Genomic DNA, 19,882 nt, shown 5'->3' with positions numbered 1-19,882 from the left:
ATCATCATTTTCAAAATTTAGCACTATAAGGTATGTGGAAAATCTGGATTCAGAATATTTTTTTTGTCTATTGCTTGGCCACAATATTTTTTTTCATCAAATTGGGGATCAGAATATTTTTTTTAGGAAAAAACCATAACCCCCTTATCTGTTTTTTTTTAACCTCTAAGCAAAAACACGGAACATGAGAGCGACTGACTCCTGTCAGGTAATAATAAAACGAAAATGTAAAGTTTGTAATATGACTGAAATACGAGATTATTGAAATTGAACAATGAAAATTGAAATTTTTTTATAAAAAATATTTTATATGTCCCACAAAATTTAAATGTACGAAATATTGAACAAAGAGTTGTTGTTTATTTTTTATCATGTTCATGACTTATCTACTGAGAAAATAAAGATAAAAGATTGCACAGAACACACCATTAGTCACTGATTATATTCCTGCATGTTTAAAAGTGAAGGTCACTGTCACAAGAATATTATTGCAGTTTCGCTACAGTTCAGTAAACTAGAGCAAACCAAGACACCGTAAGACACGTGGATATAGTCAATGACCAAGCAGAATAATCATGGCTTTAAAATTGCAATTTCTGTTTTTGTTTTTATCTGCTTGTAAGTATTGTTTAAAACAGTTAAGATTTAATCATGTATAGATTGATTTATATCATCTTGAAACAGATCAAATCAGGCTTTGGGGAAAAAAATCTTATAAACTGATGTTATAAATAGATTACATTTGAGTGAATGAGGTTTCGGGGTACACAACATCCCCTTTCGGTCGTTGAAAAATTATTTCATACTTGTTTAAATAAGTGTTTATTTCTTTTTTCAAATAAATATTGAAAAAATTGAAAAAACTTTTCACACTGAAAACGATTCATTACTTTCATCAAACTAGTGATTTATTTTTATTTTTTTCCTTTCAAATGGTCACTAACTGTGAATAGTTCGAAGACAAGTTTAATTATATTCATATATTTGCTAATAGGCTGTGTATTTTCGTCTTGTCCTCCTGGCTGGTTGGTTGGTTACAATACATGGTGTTATATGTTCCATCAGCAATCGTTATCATGGCTGCAGTTATCGGTAAGTACAGACAGTAATCATCATAACATCCTTTTTGCTAACCTTACCCAAAAGTTAAGCTTTTTTCATCACTTAGCGTCCTTCATCGTCGTCGTCTATTAATTTATACAAAAATCTTCTCCTCTGAAACTTCTGAGCCAAATTTATCCAAAATTAGCCTCAACCATCATTAGGATATCTAGTTTAAAACACATGTCCGATTACCCCGCCTGCCAACCAACATGGGCGACATGGCTAAAAATAGAACATGGGTTAAAATATTTTGTCTATTATCTTGAATAGAGAAATTCTGGCAGTCACAGAAGTGTTTAAAATATTGAAATGTACCTTCTGTCTATTTACATCAACAGTCAGACGACTTCTTATAGGAGTTGTTGTCCTTTAATGGCGAATTTCACCAATTTATTTCATTTGTGTCTTTTATCTTGAAAACTATGATATATAGAGAGAAACTTATATAAGCAAAACTAATCAGCTAGACAAGATTTTCAAATAAGTCAACATAGCCAAAATCGACTTATTTTTGAGTTATTGTCCTTTAATGACGATTGCGTTTTTAACTAATATCTTAAAAAATATAATAGATAGATAGAAAACTTTGAATTAGCAGAAAACATCAGCAAGACAAGATCTACAATAAAGTTTAATGGTCAGACTTGACAATCGACTCTTTATTGTTATTGCTCTCTAATGACGATTTTTACCTTTGACACTTTAAGTAGTAAACATAATAAGCAAGACAAGATCTATAAGTCAAATTTTGCCGAAATCGGTAGTAAACTCTTTATAGTAATAAACGGTTTCTGGTAGGGTTCGTGTTCCTCAGTCTTTAGTTTTCTATGTTGTGTTTTGTCTACTGTTGTTTGTATTTTCTTCGTTTTTCGTTTTTTGACATGGCATTATCAGTTTGTTTTCGACTTATGAGTTTGAATAACCCTTTGGTATCTTTCACCTCTCTTCTGTAGAAGTGATTGCCCTTAAATTACATTTTTTTTACCCTTTTTTGTGTTTTGGTGGAAAAACTAAAGATGATAGAGAGGAACTGTAAACCAAAAAAAAAAAGAAATATTCAGCAATACAAGATCAACAAAAACTCGATTGTTCTTATACATTCTATTCTAGTCCAAAATGTTGAAGATTGCCCATTGTTGAAGATTTTTAGAGCCTCTAGATCTTTTATTCATCGTCGTATAACCTTTAAAAAATACATTCCCAATAACACTTTAGTAACTCGGTATGATCAATATTTCAATAAATACATCATATACTCAGGCATAATCATATTAAGTGTTATTCCAAAATCTCAAACCTTTTTGAATCGAGTTATTATCTGCGACTTGCACTCTCTGTTATTTTGGGGAATATTAGAAATATGCGTCATTGTTCTAATTATCAGTTTGTTTTCTCTTCTGATTTTGTTTACAAATAGTTGTATGATATAGTTGATGTTGGTTTTTTTTTTATAATTTTACGAGATTGTATAAAATTTGCATGAAAAGCGTAGCTTTGAGTGAATTAAATTTTTAAATGCGTATTGCGTGGCCATATATGGTTTGTGATATTAATGTGCGATGACACATTTCAAAGGTTGAAAGCTGACCAATTAAACTTAACTATACTTTTTTCTAAATTAAAGTGTCAATCAAATAGTAGCGTGCTTACATAAGAAAACGTCTCTTAATTTAAAGAAAATGAACACATGGTTCAAATTTTTTGGTAGTATTCGATTTTATGAAAGATGTACATCAACATGATTTGTTGCCATGAGATTTGCATTAAGGTTTTCAGAAGTAATTTATGTATTATTCAATAGTGTTCCCCCTGAAAATGCTTCAGAGAATAGATACAAAGTATTATTCGATGTACACCATGCTGTCTGCTTTCAAAACTAATAGAACATGAAAGACATGTAAATTTAGAAGAGTAAAACGGTGTGATAAGAAGGAATAAAGTTGAGAATGGAAACGGGGAATGTGTCAAAGAGATAACAACCCGACCAAAGAGCAAAAAACAGCCCTAGGCCAAATGGGTCTTCAACACAGCGAGTAAATCCCGCACCCGGAGGCGGGCTTCAGCTGGCCCCTAAACAAAAATGTATACTAGTTCAGCGAAAATGGACGTCACACTAAACTCCGAAACATATAAATGAACCATGATTTTAAAAAAATATACAAGAATAACAAAGGCCAGAGGCTCCTGACTTCAGACAGGCGCATAAATGCGGCAGGGTTAAACATGTTTTTGAGATCTCAACATGTTTTAAACCAATTGTGAAGGTAGTCTTCCTTTCCCAAAATCAGGCAGAAGATCGATTAAGTGATGGGTTATCGATTGCATAAGGTTCAGAGACAAATATGTTATGCACGCTCAATTCACAAAGAATGACTTATGAAAAGTTGAGGAAAGGAAACGACTGAATATTCAGTGACACATATGTTGACAACAAATATCCTCCAGAAACGGCTCGACTGAAACCAAATGCATCTTTGACACTTGGCTTCGTTGCTAGGAAAGGGAGGGAAACACGAGGACATGATATCCCTTAAACAATTGTATTTCGGTACGTGCAACCTATTTATCTGTAATTAGGTTTTGGTATTTCTAGAAATTTCAAAGTAGTTCATAAGAAATTTATCAATATCGCCTCTTCGTTTATAGACCATGTTATTCATTTTTGTAGCTTCCCTCGGGCATTCATTTGCTTCAAGTTAAGGAAACCATATTTTGATTTAGGGTTATAGGTTTAGAAGTTTGACCAGTTTTTGGATCAGGTATGGGTTAGTGTGTTAGAGCTTGTTAACCCCTCCTTTTACCGAATTCATGTTTTAATAATTTAGAATGTATGCACTTTTTTTGAAATTTAAATTTAAAGGTTATTGATTTTAGTTTTTGTTTAATTCTGTCTGGGTGAACAAAAATATTGAATAGTGCAATTGTGATAATCATCATTATATTGCAAATAAACATGTTTTCTCAGTGGCTATGTAAAAAATGCGTTTAACAAAAATAATATGATGCTTTGTATTTCTCTTTACAGCACTACTGTCTCTCATTAGGTGGACATTTAGCTCGAATTGAAACTGAAGCAGAAAAAAATTTAATTCGCGAAGAATTAACTCATTTACAAGGTAAGTCATTTATGCAGATACTATTTGGGGGACAGAAAGCAATGATAAACGTGACAAGACTTATTCAAATACTCTGCATATTATTTAATTCATATTCTATAGTAGCTATCGCAAAACACGTAACCAAAGTAGCGTTTAGGAGATAACTTCAAATAAACCTGTAAACCAACTGATATTTGCGATCAATCTATTTACGCGATTTTCGGGAATGCAAAAATAACGCGAAAATGATTCTCGCAAATGTGTCAAGTGTCTCTTAAAAATACATTAAAAAATTAGAAAAGAACTAAAATAAAGCACCGCGTTTCGAAATGTCTGAAAGAAAAAGTATCCATTAAATATGTGTGTTTATAGCCATGGTCAACATTGATGTAATGTTTCCATTGAAAAGGACAATATTGGCTAGATGGGATAGATGATGTTGTTGAATCCGACTGGCGCTGGGCGTCAACTTATGGTAAAATAGAAAAAGAATTTTGGTATCCTGGAGAACCAAACCATTTCACAGCAGAGGAAGACTGTTTGGAAACTTCGCACGGAGCCCGAGGCCTTTGGAATGACGAGGAGTGTTCTGACAATCAGTATAGCATTTGTGAAAATGAATTTTCACATTAACTTTAATAAAAATAGTATGTTGTTGAAGTTAACGATTGAGCATTATATAACAGGAAAAAATCAAACATACATAGGTTTATAATTTTTCAAGCTAGATTAGTTACGTCTACAAAAAAAAAACGCCCAATACTATGGTGATAACTTGCAGTCATACAGTAAGTATGATAATTATACATAATATGTTTATTGTTTTGGGTATTTGTTCCATAAATACATAAAATGTGTGTATTTTTTTGTTTAAATTTTAGAAAAGTTGTAAATAAATTAGCATTATTCATTTAAGTTTTTATCACAAATTTTAAGAAACATATTTGATAATTCTGCACTTTCCGTTTCTATGTATCAACATTCCAGAATTTGAGTTTCCAATCATGATTAAGGGGGTTGCTACTAACAAGGAAGCTATTGCACCAAGGGTGAAGTTGAAGTTATCCATTCGAAAGTTATACGGACGCCATCACCATTATGGAATGTCTGTGTGACAAATGACCACGGATACGCTCTAATTGTCGTAACCAATTTCCTCGATTGTGACATTATCTACAATGACCAACATTCAAGTGAGTGCTTCCATCTGGTATTTTTTTAACTTGACATTACATGCGACTAGAAAGTCTGTTTCATCTTTGGATCTTTTTACTGATATTGACACAGATTGAATAATTCAAACTAGGATCTATAATAGGAGTGTGAAACTGTTCAAACATGGATATGAGTAAGAAGGTAGAACGAATGACATTATGCACTAGGAAGTTTTACGGTCACCATCACGAATTTGTTGACAGATACGATGTGTCTATCTCGCAAGACACAGGTTTTCAGTGCTAGATCTTTAACTACCACAAAATACTCTGACCTGTTTATATACCGATATATTGTGTACTTTTCTCTATTATGATATTTTGACTGAGTGTGTATTCGCACGATAGGGATGTATACATAGCGGGAAACGCTTTCCTTGTTGCGGCACTGTTTTAGGGTTAGATGTCAGGCGACACACATATTAATCTAAATAAACAATTAGTTCAATGCACACACAATTTACTTTACAAAAGTTACCGACAGTGATCTGTAAATTATTGCATACTCTGTCCGAATACGCGTCTAATTATAATATTGTTATTCAGAATGATAGTTAGGTCTTCTTCAAAAGATGAGAGTCTATTACTAGATTAGGAAGGAACGGATTGACATTATAGTGTCAATTAACAAAAGTCAAAAGTCATGCGACCACGTGACGTGATCGTCGCGTATACTTTTTGGCTGAACATGTTGTTGTGCCCTCACATTATGTTAATTCGTAAGATAACGGTAGATTAATTTGACAATCTTTGAAAATGGTCATCAAATTCGATTTCGATGGAGGCATCTTCCTGTAGTTACATTACGCTGATGTTCCTGTTGTTAGAGTAAATGTTAAACATATAATAAAAAGTTCAATGTTGAAAAAATTAGTCCACCAAAATCAACGACATTTTATCAACTCAAGATCTCATCATTCCAATAATACATAACGAAAGCTATATCTAATATTGGTTTATGGATACAGTGCAGATGGAATTGTCACGTTGTCACAGAAGTATGGGATCAATTCCCGCATCGAGAAGATCAACACTTTGCTACCGCAAATATGTAGATCTTATATTGTTTGGCTAATTAAAAGAAATGGACACATTTATCATATGTATAAATGAGTACATTGTGTATGTAGCGGTATTATTTAAACAAAGCAACATGTAATCTTCATAAAATAAAACACTCTGTTCTCGATTAAAAAAAAATCCAAAAATATCTTCTTTACCTCTAGTTTGACTCTCTCACTTGTCGTATGGGTAACTCTGCAACCAATTGTTGTTTCAAGTTCTCTAAAAAGACTTTCAAAACGTATCATATATTTACCAAATAGCATCATTTAGATGTTCTCAAACTCATCAAAGATACCAGGCTTATAACTTTGTACGCTGCAAGAGATCAGTATTGATGTTTTGAATTTTTTTCTACGTATTTGCACCAGGGCTTCAAACTATTTGCATCAGGGCTTCAAACTTCTTGCTTTTAATGCAAAACTAAAAAATACTGCACAAAATAGACTTATTTTGAGAACTTTTTATTAATATTTAGATACGAGCCAAGGATTTACCAAAAATGATATTTTGCTACAAGATTTATTTTATAAAGGTGTTACTGCTTGTAAACCTTTTTGGGTACTGGGCTTATATCTATTTTGTTCAAAGCTGAGTGCAAAATATATTTTTGGCAAGCCCTTGGCTCATATAAGCTTAAACTATTTTGTACAACAAAACCAAGAGAGTTAAAATTACAATAAACATGCAGGACAGCTACCACAACGACTGGGAAAACATAGAAGTTGAATCCATTTGATGTTGACAATTTAAAATCATAACCAGAAGAAATAAATTCGCATTCTTTTGTGTTGGCGTTGAAGTTGAAACTAATACAGTCCGTAAGGGTGCCACATTTGTCAGTGCATCGAAGCCGAGATCTAACGATGGAAGCCGAAAATATTGTTTCAGCTGCCCTGATATCTTGTTTATTGCACGTACTGAAGTGTCCAGTAAAGGTGCCTGCAAATGTAATAAGATACAACGTTACAAACAAATTAAGAATAACAAAAATACCGAACTCCAAGGAAAATTCAAAACGGAAAGTCCCTTATCAACTGGCAAAATCAAAAGCTCAAATACATCAAACGAATGGAAAACAACTGTCATATTCCTGACTTGGTACAGGCATTTCCTTATGTAGAAAATGGTAGATTGAACCTGGTTTTATAGCTAGCTAAACCTCTCACTGGTATGACAATTTAAAGTTACAAATGTGTAAATATTAAAAAAATAAAGTACTTGCTTATGATATTTCTTTTAAGAACTTACTCTTTAGTGTATATTTAAAAAAAAAGACGAATGAGTCTGAATATAAAACATTCAAATCTAAAAATTGAGAGAAACATTACTTCAGCTACAGTGTTTTTTTTCGCGGGCAGGCCGCTGTAATTCTCTGGTGATAAGCCATGTCCGTCACCCCGGGTCTAGTAGTCTGCCGTCGTCCTTTTTTTTCTTCTTTAGGCTTAGGATTGCTATGGTCTCGACATACTCTCTTCTTCAAACATATAGATCCTCAATTTCGTGATTAATTTGACCTTTAAACTGTTTAGATTCGGACGCCAATGACGTCTTTTTTGACGAAACGCGAATCTGGTGTATTAAATTATAAGCCTAGCAGGTACCATTGATGAGTTTTTACAACCTTTTGGTTTCCCAATGTAGGAACCTCGTCATTGATTGTGGTTAGATGCATCTTTAAAATGTTTAATATCCTTTAGGGATTTGGTATTTATGTCACAACTTTGATTGTCACTGTTAAATACTTTTCAACAAAGAAGGATAAGTACTTTATATAGTGAATTGACACTAGACTTTTGTCAAAGTACGCTGATTTATCTGTTTTCCATAAACTAACGATCTTCAACATATTGAAGATGATGTCTCTGGCGTATTACTAACAGCAAGACATAAGTTGATTCCTATATACAATTGAAAAAAGAAGGAAGAGAAATAAAACTAATGTACAATGGGTTTGATGCGTATAGCTGAATTTGTTATTGATGTTTTGAGATTGGAGGTTTGACAGAGTCTAAAAATGTGCTATTTATGATGTTGCCGGATAGTTTGTTCTAATCGGTTATTGGTCTTTGAAAAAGATACTTTTCTGTTCTTTGTTTTGCAGGATAGAATTAGGAAAATGATCGAATTTGACTTTTGTGTTTGTCTTTTTTGTGGACATCGTTTGTTGTTCTTAGTAATTGCAAATTTATCATGTTCTATTTGTAGATTATACTTTGGACAAATCTTTAAATTTATTCTGTGCTTTTGTGTCGTTTCTTTGTTGTGTCATTGGCGTTCACCTCAAATCTCTTTCAATTTACAATATTTAGACATACCATCAAATATTTTCCAGTCTCCTACAGATTCATGTTTAGTCATCAAGCCAATGGCATTTATTGTGAATGGATGTTGATCGATATAGTCTGCTAATATATATTTGTCTAGATATATGCCTCCACCTTGTTTTAAATGTCCGTTTTTCCAACTAATCCAGAACTGTCTGTATTTTGAACAGTCCATGAGCTGTGAGTTCGTTTTCTTAAAAATTACTTCACCCCTGGTTCTTCGTGGGGAAACGCCATCATTAACTAAACCAATAACAACTTTGTAGTAGTTGGTTGGCACAGAAAAGTTTTGTGATTGACTTAGTGTTACATAAGCATTACTACAAGCTTTTATCATAAATTTCATAAATGATTGACTTTTAGCGTTTAACACATTGTCTGACAACTGTTTGTATAAATACAAGAAAACATCTCTAATATCACCCTTGTTCTCCGTGTGGATGTTGCATGGATCCAAAGCTAAAATTAGTAAACGAATATGTAACAAATCTAAGGTTGTAGTATTCAATCAATCTGGAAAAGTAATTAAGAAGGCCAGTTTAAAGTACAAGGAACATGTACTATAAATAACTCACGAATAAAGATATCTTGGAACATTGTTTAAACACCAAAGCAAATGAATATTTGTGTATACCGCTAGAAAAGTATTGTTTAGTATTTACAAAACAATATATTCGAACAAACTGAATATCTAATTACCAACTTAATTATTTGATTCATGTGTTTAACCTATACATCTTTATTGTAGCGAAATTTTGTGTTTAGATACTGTTGAAAAAAACAATGTCAGCATGGAGTAGAGATATTTTTTATTCCAGTTAAAATTTAAAAAGTCCTTTGAAATTGTTGGATTCAAGCTTGTCTTGGAAAATGAAAATGAATTTGTAACACATCGTTATCTTTAAATTTGATATCTTTAAAAAAATTCAGAACTGATTTCATTAAATTTTGAAGGGAATCCAGTAAAAAATATCAATGAAAAAAAAAGGAAAACAAATTAAGAGAAAAAGAAATTAGAATTGGAAAACTTTTTTTGAAATTAGATGTTGACATATTTGATACTTCTAACTTTGTAACTTTGAAAAAAAATAAAATTTGAAAAAGGGCAGACTATAGAAAAACAGATAATCCCGTCTATATAAATCTAAAGTCGATGATTAGTAACACTTCAGTATAAAATTTACTAAACTGCAAGAGTTTTGAAATATTTATTTTCTTCAGAAATTTCATCCCTTATTTCGTACTAATAATTATCATGTCAATAAGTGTTGCATAAAGACATTATAATTAGCGAGATCACAAAAATTAGATGTTCATCAACCTAGTTTATTTTATTATGCATCTATATATATTTATAATAGTTATATACATTTGGTATCATCACAACTTTTATATACTTTATGTTTATTATTATTTTGACATTGAGATGGGTAACTGCTTATAAGTGTGTACCTCTTCAGTCTAAATGGAATTATATATGATAATAATTAACATTTGTTTTGTTCGGTTTTTGATGAGTCAAGCCTTTTTTAACTGATTTTTACAGTTTGTTCATATGTTTTAATGCTACATCACTGTCACAGGTTAGAGGAAGGGTTGAGCGCGAGCTAACATGTCTAGCCCTGCCACATTATGCATGTGCCTGTCTCAAGTCAGGAGCCTGTCATTCAGTGGGTGTCTTTGGGAGCTGTCTGTCATATTTGCTTTTTCGTTTATTGTTTTGTACATAAATCAGCTGTGTATTTTCTTGTTTTACATGGTTTACATTTTTTCATGTCGGGACCTTTTAAAGCTTATTCTACTGCATGCGTTTTTCTCATGTTAAAGGACGTACAATGACCTATAGTTAGTTACATTACGTCATTTGATCTCTGACGGATAGTTGTCTAAATGGCAATATATCACGTCTTATTATTTTTATATTTTAAGATGAAAATACATTGAGGTCGTATAGTTACAGTAGCCCTTTTATTAATTTTGACAACCAACAAATATCGTATTTGCCAATGGTGGCGCTCATGATAATCAGAATAATTACAATCATAATAATCAAACATGATAAAATAATTTTGTAGTATTGAGTTTTTAATTTTTATTTGAATGATTGATACTATCATTGTATATGTTAAAGCTCGCCTTGCAGTTGTCGTTAGTTGCTTCGTTACAAGCATTACCAGCTGTGGTCTCGGTATTAAAGGAGGCATAAGCTTTAATGATCACCGATTTGACGTAAAAAGTCAAAAAGAAACAATTAACAGTGCATGTACTCTTTATAATGTATCAGCATTTCGTACTATTTTAGACGAGACGCCATCATAACTAACCAGCGAATTGACATCGGAAGACTGTCGATGGTCATACGACCAATATAATCATACATACAAATTAATATATAAATATGAATACAGATAAGCAAGTGTTATAGTGTACTGACGATTTTTCTAGGTCTGTTTGATTTCAAGCCCTAGATTAAAAAGTTTACATGTATATGAATATGAATGAAAGTCAACGAAACGGTTTTTCCTGGTGGCTCCCTTTTTTAACTTTCCAATACTGACATTCTATTTGTTTTTTTCCTGGTGGCTCCCTTGTTTCACTTTCCAATACTGACATTCTATTTTTTTAATAACTGATCACGCTTAATTAGCACATGCGTAACCCATCTCCAGATAAGGTCAAATTACAGGTTGCATGAATACGGGTTCAAATGAGGTTGAACTACTGATTTGCAAGCCAATGATACATTTAGCGATGTTTTTGAGTTTATTTTAACAAAATTGAACCAAACTGCTTGCTTATTATCGTGGCTTTATAATATCGATGTTTAAAAAAGAAATAAAGTCAAAGTACAAACCTTGTGAATTGCGACTACCTAATTTCATGCAGAAGAAAGTAAGTGTTTTTGCTGGTTAAGAATTATAAAATCAATTAAGGAACCATACCAGATCGTTTCAATTGCTTTTAATTTGTAAACAAGGAAATTAAATCGTAACATTAATATCTACATGTAATTTTCTGATTTTTTTCGACGTAAACTACAATTACAACAGTCAATTCAAATGAGATATCTATAATATCCATAGACATAATTGAAGGAATATATGTCGAATATAAAACGTATACATGTAAAGAATAAAATACACAATGCATGTCAATATAAAATAAAAAATACTGCACAATACTCAAGAACATCCGGGCACCTAAAAACAGCTTAATTAGCAATTCGCTGGTCAGCTTTTTAGATCTCCAAACAGAAGCTAAGTAGCAACTTAAAATAAGTGAAGTAAGTCAACTCATTTGTAAAACATAACAAGATGCATCAACAAGAGGATAGAATTAGAAGCTGTAGATAACATGAATAAAAAGCATGAAATTGTATTTTTGTAAACAAGTTTTACACAGCAGATTTGAAACTATGAAGTATGTATTATAAAACAGTAAGACAAAAAAGACAAAGAGTTTAACAGGCAACATTTACTACCAAAAGCAAACTAGCACTAACTATTGCCTAAATAGAATAACAATTTTTCGAACCATTCCTACTACATATTAAGTCTCTCGAAATGAAAAAAAAATCTGTCCAGAAGTGGTCCAGAAGTGGTCCAGACGACTGTTCAATTGAGAAACAATACTTTTGATAAAAATGTGTTTACCATACCTTTGTTGTGTATACAAATGTGGGGATGTTACTGAACCTGAAAGCATACATGTATTTTGAGTTTTTCATATAGATTAAACACAAGGAATCGACTAGTGTATACAAAGTTTAACCATCGTTCTTTTTTTATTCCAACGTTTTTTTCAAAAAAGAGAAAGTAAAAATTTCCTGAGCCGCTAGTCGAAGGATATTCATTCTCGACACTTTTTTTGGCAAACATCCTCCCCTGGCACGTCTGTTTAATTACACCGATTATCAATAGGGAGTGTTAATTTAAACATTTCATTTAATTTCATTATAGTATTACTTTCACTTTCGATATGTTAGCAAAAACCACAAATATATTATCAAGCGCTCCGCGAAGAGTAAAAAATGGTAGTGTTTTGGCAAATAACAGGACCGAGTGGGGAAAAAGACATTTTTTTGCATTTGTGCATATACCCGGACGGAAGTGAGATATGAACGCATTCGTCAGATAAATCAAATATATAAAAAAAAGTACATTGGCTATCAACCAACCAAAATCCAGAAAATTTTAATAAGTTGTGGTCTAAAGGGTCTACAGTAATTACCCAGATTATGGCAATAATTAGATAAAATAGACAAGGACTTTTATTTAGTTCAGGGTGGGAGGGGGGGGGGGGGGGGTGTGCCCGGTCCCCCTTATAGAGCTACATTTATGGTTAATCTAGACCTTTTACCTTAACCACCCAAATTTTGTCTAGTATGGGGCCCGCGCCTCCTTTTCAGAATCCTGGATCCGCATCTGACCCCTGTGAAATAAATTGGATAAACAAACAAGGGATGAGTTAATTATATTCTTAATAATATATTGTAACTTAAGCGATCAATACTTGGTCTTCATGAAATAAAGCATTAAAATAAATAATGTTTCAATTTTGCAGAAATATGTTATTTTACAACGGAAACGTATACTTACCAGCTACAAGCAAGGCTATGATTTTTTTTATAAACCACATTCTTATTTCTAATTCAAATTTTAAGCAAATTCATTACAAAAATGGATTACGTTATGATTTATACATATTTATTGTTTACTTGAGAGAACCAAATGCCAATGTTTTATAGCAATTTAGAATAATAAAGTTGAAGAATAAGGAAAAGCACAGATGAACTACCAAGCAATGTCAGCTATACTATACTTAAAAGATTAAATAAGTAGTAAATGAAATACAAGTGGGTTTTTTTGGAGACAGTAATTGGTCAATTTTATTCAGACTGATACAAGTATAAAGCTTATCGACAAAATAAAATACTAATTTCCTAATATTCAAATGCCATGAATTTGTGTCAATATTCCAAATTCCGTAAATTGTATATTATATTAAATAAGCTTTCCTTTCGTATTTGTTTATGCTTGGACATATCTCATTACCAATAAAATGTCTGAATTTGAACTGTCACAGTAGCAGAAATAATGTTGAAATTAACAAATTGGAAAAACATCAAATCCATTCCAATTTATTTTTATGGTTTGTTCTGTTATTGTGTTGTTATACCACTGTCCCCTGTTAACGGTAGTGTTAAGCTTTCACAAGTATGTTCTTTGTGTGATCTAGTGATTGTCGTTGGCCATAATTGTTTTTCGTGTATTTTGTAAAAAAAAAGGACCCGGGCCTTTAATTGCTATATAGAATTACTATACGATATTGGACTTTCTCATTGTTGAAAGCCGTGCGGTGACCTGTTAAAACGCTTTTCTAGATTTTCCTTCAAAAGTTTTTTCATCTTGGTTGTTCTGATCTTTGTCTGTTTCGTAATACATGCCCCATGCGACGTGTTGCGGAATGCATAGAAATACTGGGCATCCGTCCATTCGTCTGTGCGTCCGTCTGTCCGGTGTTGTTATTATATAAATATATTAGCGCTGTCATCTGTACAATTCTTGCCAAATTATTATTTTACTATAATACAAAATTACAACCTAGCTCCCTCATTTCTTTCAACCTTATTGGTCTAACCTAATTAAAAGAAATAGCGCCAATTCACTTGTATAATATGATTATTCTATCTTTTTGTCACCTCATATGCATAGTTTTCTAATGAACCCAATTGCATGACTTCATTTTATAATAATATTAATATGAAGTACATATTTGCCTATGACATCAGTCTGTATCCACACTTTTTTGTACAAATAGATTGATCGCTGGACATATTTTCCTAAACAGTAAAGCGTTTGGGTTTGTTTAACAAAATTTTCTTAAAGTACGTTTCGATGTGTTTCGAAATTAATGTAATAAACCAGCAGAAAGTTATTAAATAATGTAACTTGAAAAAGGTGATGTGGGTCATATACGTCACTGAGACAGCAACCCGATGACAACAATTACCAAACTACCTCTATCACTTACAGTCTTAAATATATCGTTTTCATTACAGTAATACCTCTTCTGCCATTGTTGTCGTTGTTTTAAATAGCGAATAAAAATTTCAGCAACCTCATCATTAGATACCACGTTTCAGCGTTTCTTCTAAGAGTTCTCCTGCATTACAATTGTTTTGTTACTTTGTTGAAAATATCTGAAAAATATACTTTAAGACGAGTGTTTATGAGGTTTTGATCATGAAAAACATAACTCAAACCAAGGACTATTAAAGTTGACTATCACTTTGAAAGTTACCAACGATACACATCTAAAATTAGGGGACCATTAACAAATATGTCTAACGGTGAAATCGCACACTCCGGTCCTATTTTCTGTGACCGTAAGTTTATGGATAAATAAAAAAAATATGCTTGTAATTTATTTCCTTGGGTTACTATGAGCATGATGAGTACGTTACATGTGAAGATATGACTTATTATCTTCCTGAACATATGTGTTCACGCGTGAATTCATGTAAAGTTCGTGTTACTGTGTAACTCAATGATTTTATTTTCTGTGCAGTTATTTATAAGTTTTTTTTAATTTTATTTGCATTCTTTTTTATTTTGGTCATGATTTTCTGTCTCAATTAGTTTTGGTTTGGTTAATCAAATTTTCAAGATTTCCTAATTCATTAAAATTGTTATTAAAATTGATTCTATAAGACCAATCAATAACCACTGTATGAGGAGAAGCGACATTTTAAGAGTTCAAAAAATATTCTATTCTATTCACATTTATTCATTAAGATCCCTGATTAAAATTTTCAATAACATGATAACTACAACTTTTATCTTTATATTATGATTTGGTACATTTTTGTGAATTCATTCTTCTCAAAAAGTCTGATTTTCAAGGCAAATTCGAAAGTTCAATAAAACGTTACAAAGTCGTACATGTAAAAGGATTTTTGAAAAGACAGACTACAGTTTTTAGTTAGTGGGGAGGCAAGACACGAGAAAATAAGGAGGTTATAGTTTATAACTCTTGGAAATATCAGAACAATATCCTAAATAAGCGCTTGTACATGTACCCCTTATGGGTGCTTGTTTTATACATGTTAAAGGTGTTTTGAAAGGACAGACTATTGTTTTATACATGTAAAAGGTTTTTTGAAAGGACAGACTACAGTTTTCAGGGACGCAAGAATCGAGAAAATAAGGAGGTTATTCGTATAACTCTTGGAAATATTAGGAACAATCCTGAATAAGCGTTTGTACATGTACCACTTGTAGATGCTTGACCGGTGGTAAATATAGCCCAAAACGGTGTGCATAAACCTACTTGTTTAAATACATTCTTACCAAAAACAACCTTTAATGTTATACCCTATATATCTGTCAAATGATAAAGTTCCAGTAGAACAAGGCAAATGGTACAATATCAAGCCGGAAAAGAGAAAATGTGTAGTCTCACAGAAATATAAGATTCATTCTATTATATACAATAACACTCATGCACTTTGAGTACTAGTACATTAGAAAAAGGGAAAACAATTCAATGAAATTTAAAACTACAATACGTGACAAACATACATCAATTTAAAAAAAAAAAGATCCATGAAAGACCAAGTAAGTAACGTTAAAAGTAGTCTTTATCCAACTTTTCAACTGGATGTTATCTATTGTGAACCAAAGATGGTCTTCTCTTTGATTTTCCATTGTATATCTATATCTATGACAAATTAATATAAATGTATAGAACTAGCGTACAGACAAAAAGTTAATGTTTCTTCCAATCAAATGGATCCTTCAACAAAATAAGGTTATCTAGGTCTTAAATTGAAGGTCACAAGGATATGAAGGTTGACAAGGTTCACTAAATTTTATGAGAAAATCAAGAGACCATAGTATTGTAGTTGAGATATAATAACTAGTGTAAGATTCAATGACTATACATTTTAGTACTAGACCATATGAATTATCAAGGCTATGGCGATGACAGTTCCTTTGTTCTTGTTGTTATCAGCATGTAAGTATTTGTTTCAAAAAAATTTAGTATACTTATTTATAGATTTATGCATGTCGTCTTGAACGAGTTCACCTTAAGGTTTGAAAGTACAAACAAGTCTTTGGCTTGCTATTAGGCATACTGTAAAACATGGTATACCACTGTTGTAAGGTGTGCAGTATATATGGTGCTTTGGTACAAATACCATAGGCCCATGTTATTAAAGATTTGAGTCTTTCATTTTGTAACTTTATTGGGGTGTAAAAGCATTGACCGAATCTCATATGAAGCACGGAAATATTTTTGTCTATTATGACATAAGAGCTTGCAAAACACTTATTTGAAGATAATTCAATCATTCTTTTTTCACAAGACTAGGGGAAGGAATAAATGCAGATTACTTTAAATAAGCTAAAATATTTAGCTTATTCGATGTGCTTATATACGAAGCCAAATATTGTCAATACTACGTCTTCAAAGTTAATGGATAACTTTCAGTTTTGCCTCTGCATACAAGGACAAAATTTTTCATAAAATATCGTCGTTTTACAAAGAAATTCGGTATTTCTCTTTTTTTTAAATATTGTAAAAAACAAGTCGTTATTATTTTTTGGTTAAGTTTGTGAATTGAAAAAAAAAACATAACATTAGTTAAAAAGACTTTAGTGATCTTCATATAGGCTGTGTTTTATCTGCTTGTCCTCCTGGCTGGTTTGTGGGTTATAATTCATCGTGTTATCTTTTTCATCAACTACCGTTATCCTGGGTTCGATAAGTACAATGTATGGAAAATGTAGTCATAACGAGTCATATTTTATGCTTTCTGGATTAACCTTTTAAAAATACACTAGTAAGATAAACCAAGAATTTATATAGAAAGCATGATTCGAATCTCGGAGTTTATCGTTGTATCTTGTGTGGCGAGACTTTGCGCGCTATTCGTCACAGTTACATGCCTTTACTATATCGGAACAAGTGTCCGGTTACCGACCGTGCAATACCCTCATGGGTAGTCAGGGTCGTTAAAAACCACCCTCGTCGTCGTAGGTTATTTGACACATGTTACGGGCTTGAAATTTACAATAGTTCGTAAAGCAATTAGTTCACCGTATTGTTCCACGTTCTGTTCTGTCATAGGACCTCTCCAACACGGAATAAACATGGTGACATTATCAATAAAAGAGATATATCCGATACAGTGTCACCTATCACAGAAGACCACGTTTATCTTTTTCTCGGACTGTCCGTGGAAACGCTATGTTAAATGCACATATTTTTTAACATTTTTTTTGTTAATTAAGCTGAATGGATTTTTTTCGCATATGGTGAAGTATAATTTGGGCTGTTGCAGTGTTGAAAATAAGGAAGATACAAACATGACCAAAGGGCCAATAAAAACAAACAACACCTTGTGATAAAAAGACAAACAATAAAAACAAATCTCTATACAGAAAAATGAAAATTGCGCAACACGAAAAGCGATCCCCACCATAAAACTGGACGAAAAGGTGTAGGTATGTATCTAAAACAATTACATTTTTGGAAATTATTTTGCTTAAGACTACATACATAATACATTTTTATACACGATGTTGGGGAAATGGTCTGGACTTGGTGCTTAACCATTGTTGATTCAAAATCTCATCGTCCTTAGGGTCTGAGTTATCGGGTATATATGTTGTCCTATTAGTCCCTGCAATTCCATGATTGACGGTCAAGGTAATTGTGATCAATGTCATAATGTGTTGCGATCTTAATTTAGATTTGGGTGTCAAAATACCCGTTTAAATTTCTGTGCCTAGAATAAATTTGCAATTGACGCCGGGCCACTTGCAACACAGTACAGTTATTTCAAATAAGCGTGATTGTTCCTAATGCGCAATAGAAATATATTCATGTTTTTTTTTGGATTAAGCTTAGAAATAAACACTGGAGCATTTCAAAGTATACTTTTTAAAATTTGAATTGTGTAATGTTTGATCAACATACTAAATTTGGCCATTAGCTTGAAACCTTAAATAATATCGTTTTTTAAACTCAAAATATCTATTTATTAAAATCAAGCTTTAGGTAGAAGAGTTCTATATGGCAAGCCGTTTTTATATTTATTCAATTTCAAGATATCTATTCAGTTAATAAGATATCTTATAAATATATTTCAAATATGTTTTCACAAAACCTTACCGAAAAACACGATGAAGAATATGCCTCTATATTCCCGTTCATAAATTCAAATGTTTTAATTTTGACTTTTGTTTTTCTATTGTCTTTTTGTTTAAGTATGATTTGTCTGTGTTTCTTCTACTTGTGTTTTTTTTAATGCCACCATGGTCTCGATACTATTTTCATTCAATTATCGATTTCATGCTCAGATTATCTCGTATATTATTAAAGTCTGCATTATCATCCCTTAGAATTTCAACTAAATACAAGCTGGAGAACGGGATCTTCCTTCACTTTATTTAAATTACATAAGTGTCCTCACAAGGAACGTTATATTTCTGGGTCTTCACTTCATTCCAAATAATTAACTTATACTTAGGCCTGTTCCAAACAAAACTGGGTTTCACAGTTACCTTTAAATCGCCTTCTGCATCGATGAGAAACGGTTTCAATGAGATTTGATTAACACCATTCGCTCATCCCGTTTCTCATTTAATATTTGTCTATTTGTACTTGGAAAATGAAGTGACTTTATATATTTTTATTGTCCATGAAGGTGTGTATAAATTTTTATATTTAAAGTGCATGATATGAAATTCAGGGTCGGATTCACTAAAATTTGCAAAGCATGGGTTGTCCTAAATTTATTTAAGAATATTTCGATAATTTTACCTTCGTCCGATCAGTATCTTTCTCGGGCTCCTTGGTTTTGTTTTAAAAGACGGAATACAAATACCTCTTATTACATTTGGTGCGTCCGAAGCGCTTTTCTAGACTTTTTCTTCATAAAGTTTTTCATCATGCTTGTTCTGATCTTCGTCTGTTTCACAGTAAATGTTTCCTTGTTTCCCAATGCGACGCGTTAAGGGGGCACAGAAATACCGGGCGACCGTCCTTTTGTCTGTTCGTCCATATG

The sequence above is a fragment of the Mytilus californianus genome, unplaced genomic scaffold (assembly GCF_021869535.1).
Source record: "Mytilus californianus isolate M0D057914Y unplaced genomic scaffold, xbMytCali1.0.p SCAF_3, whole genome shotgun sequence".
Lineage (NCBI taxonomy): Eukaryota > Metazoa > Mollusca > Bivalvia > Mytilida > Mytilidae > Mytilus > Mytilus californianus.
This window is presented reverse-complemented; position numbering follows the sequence as displayed.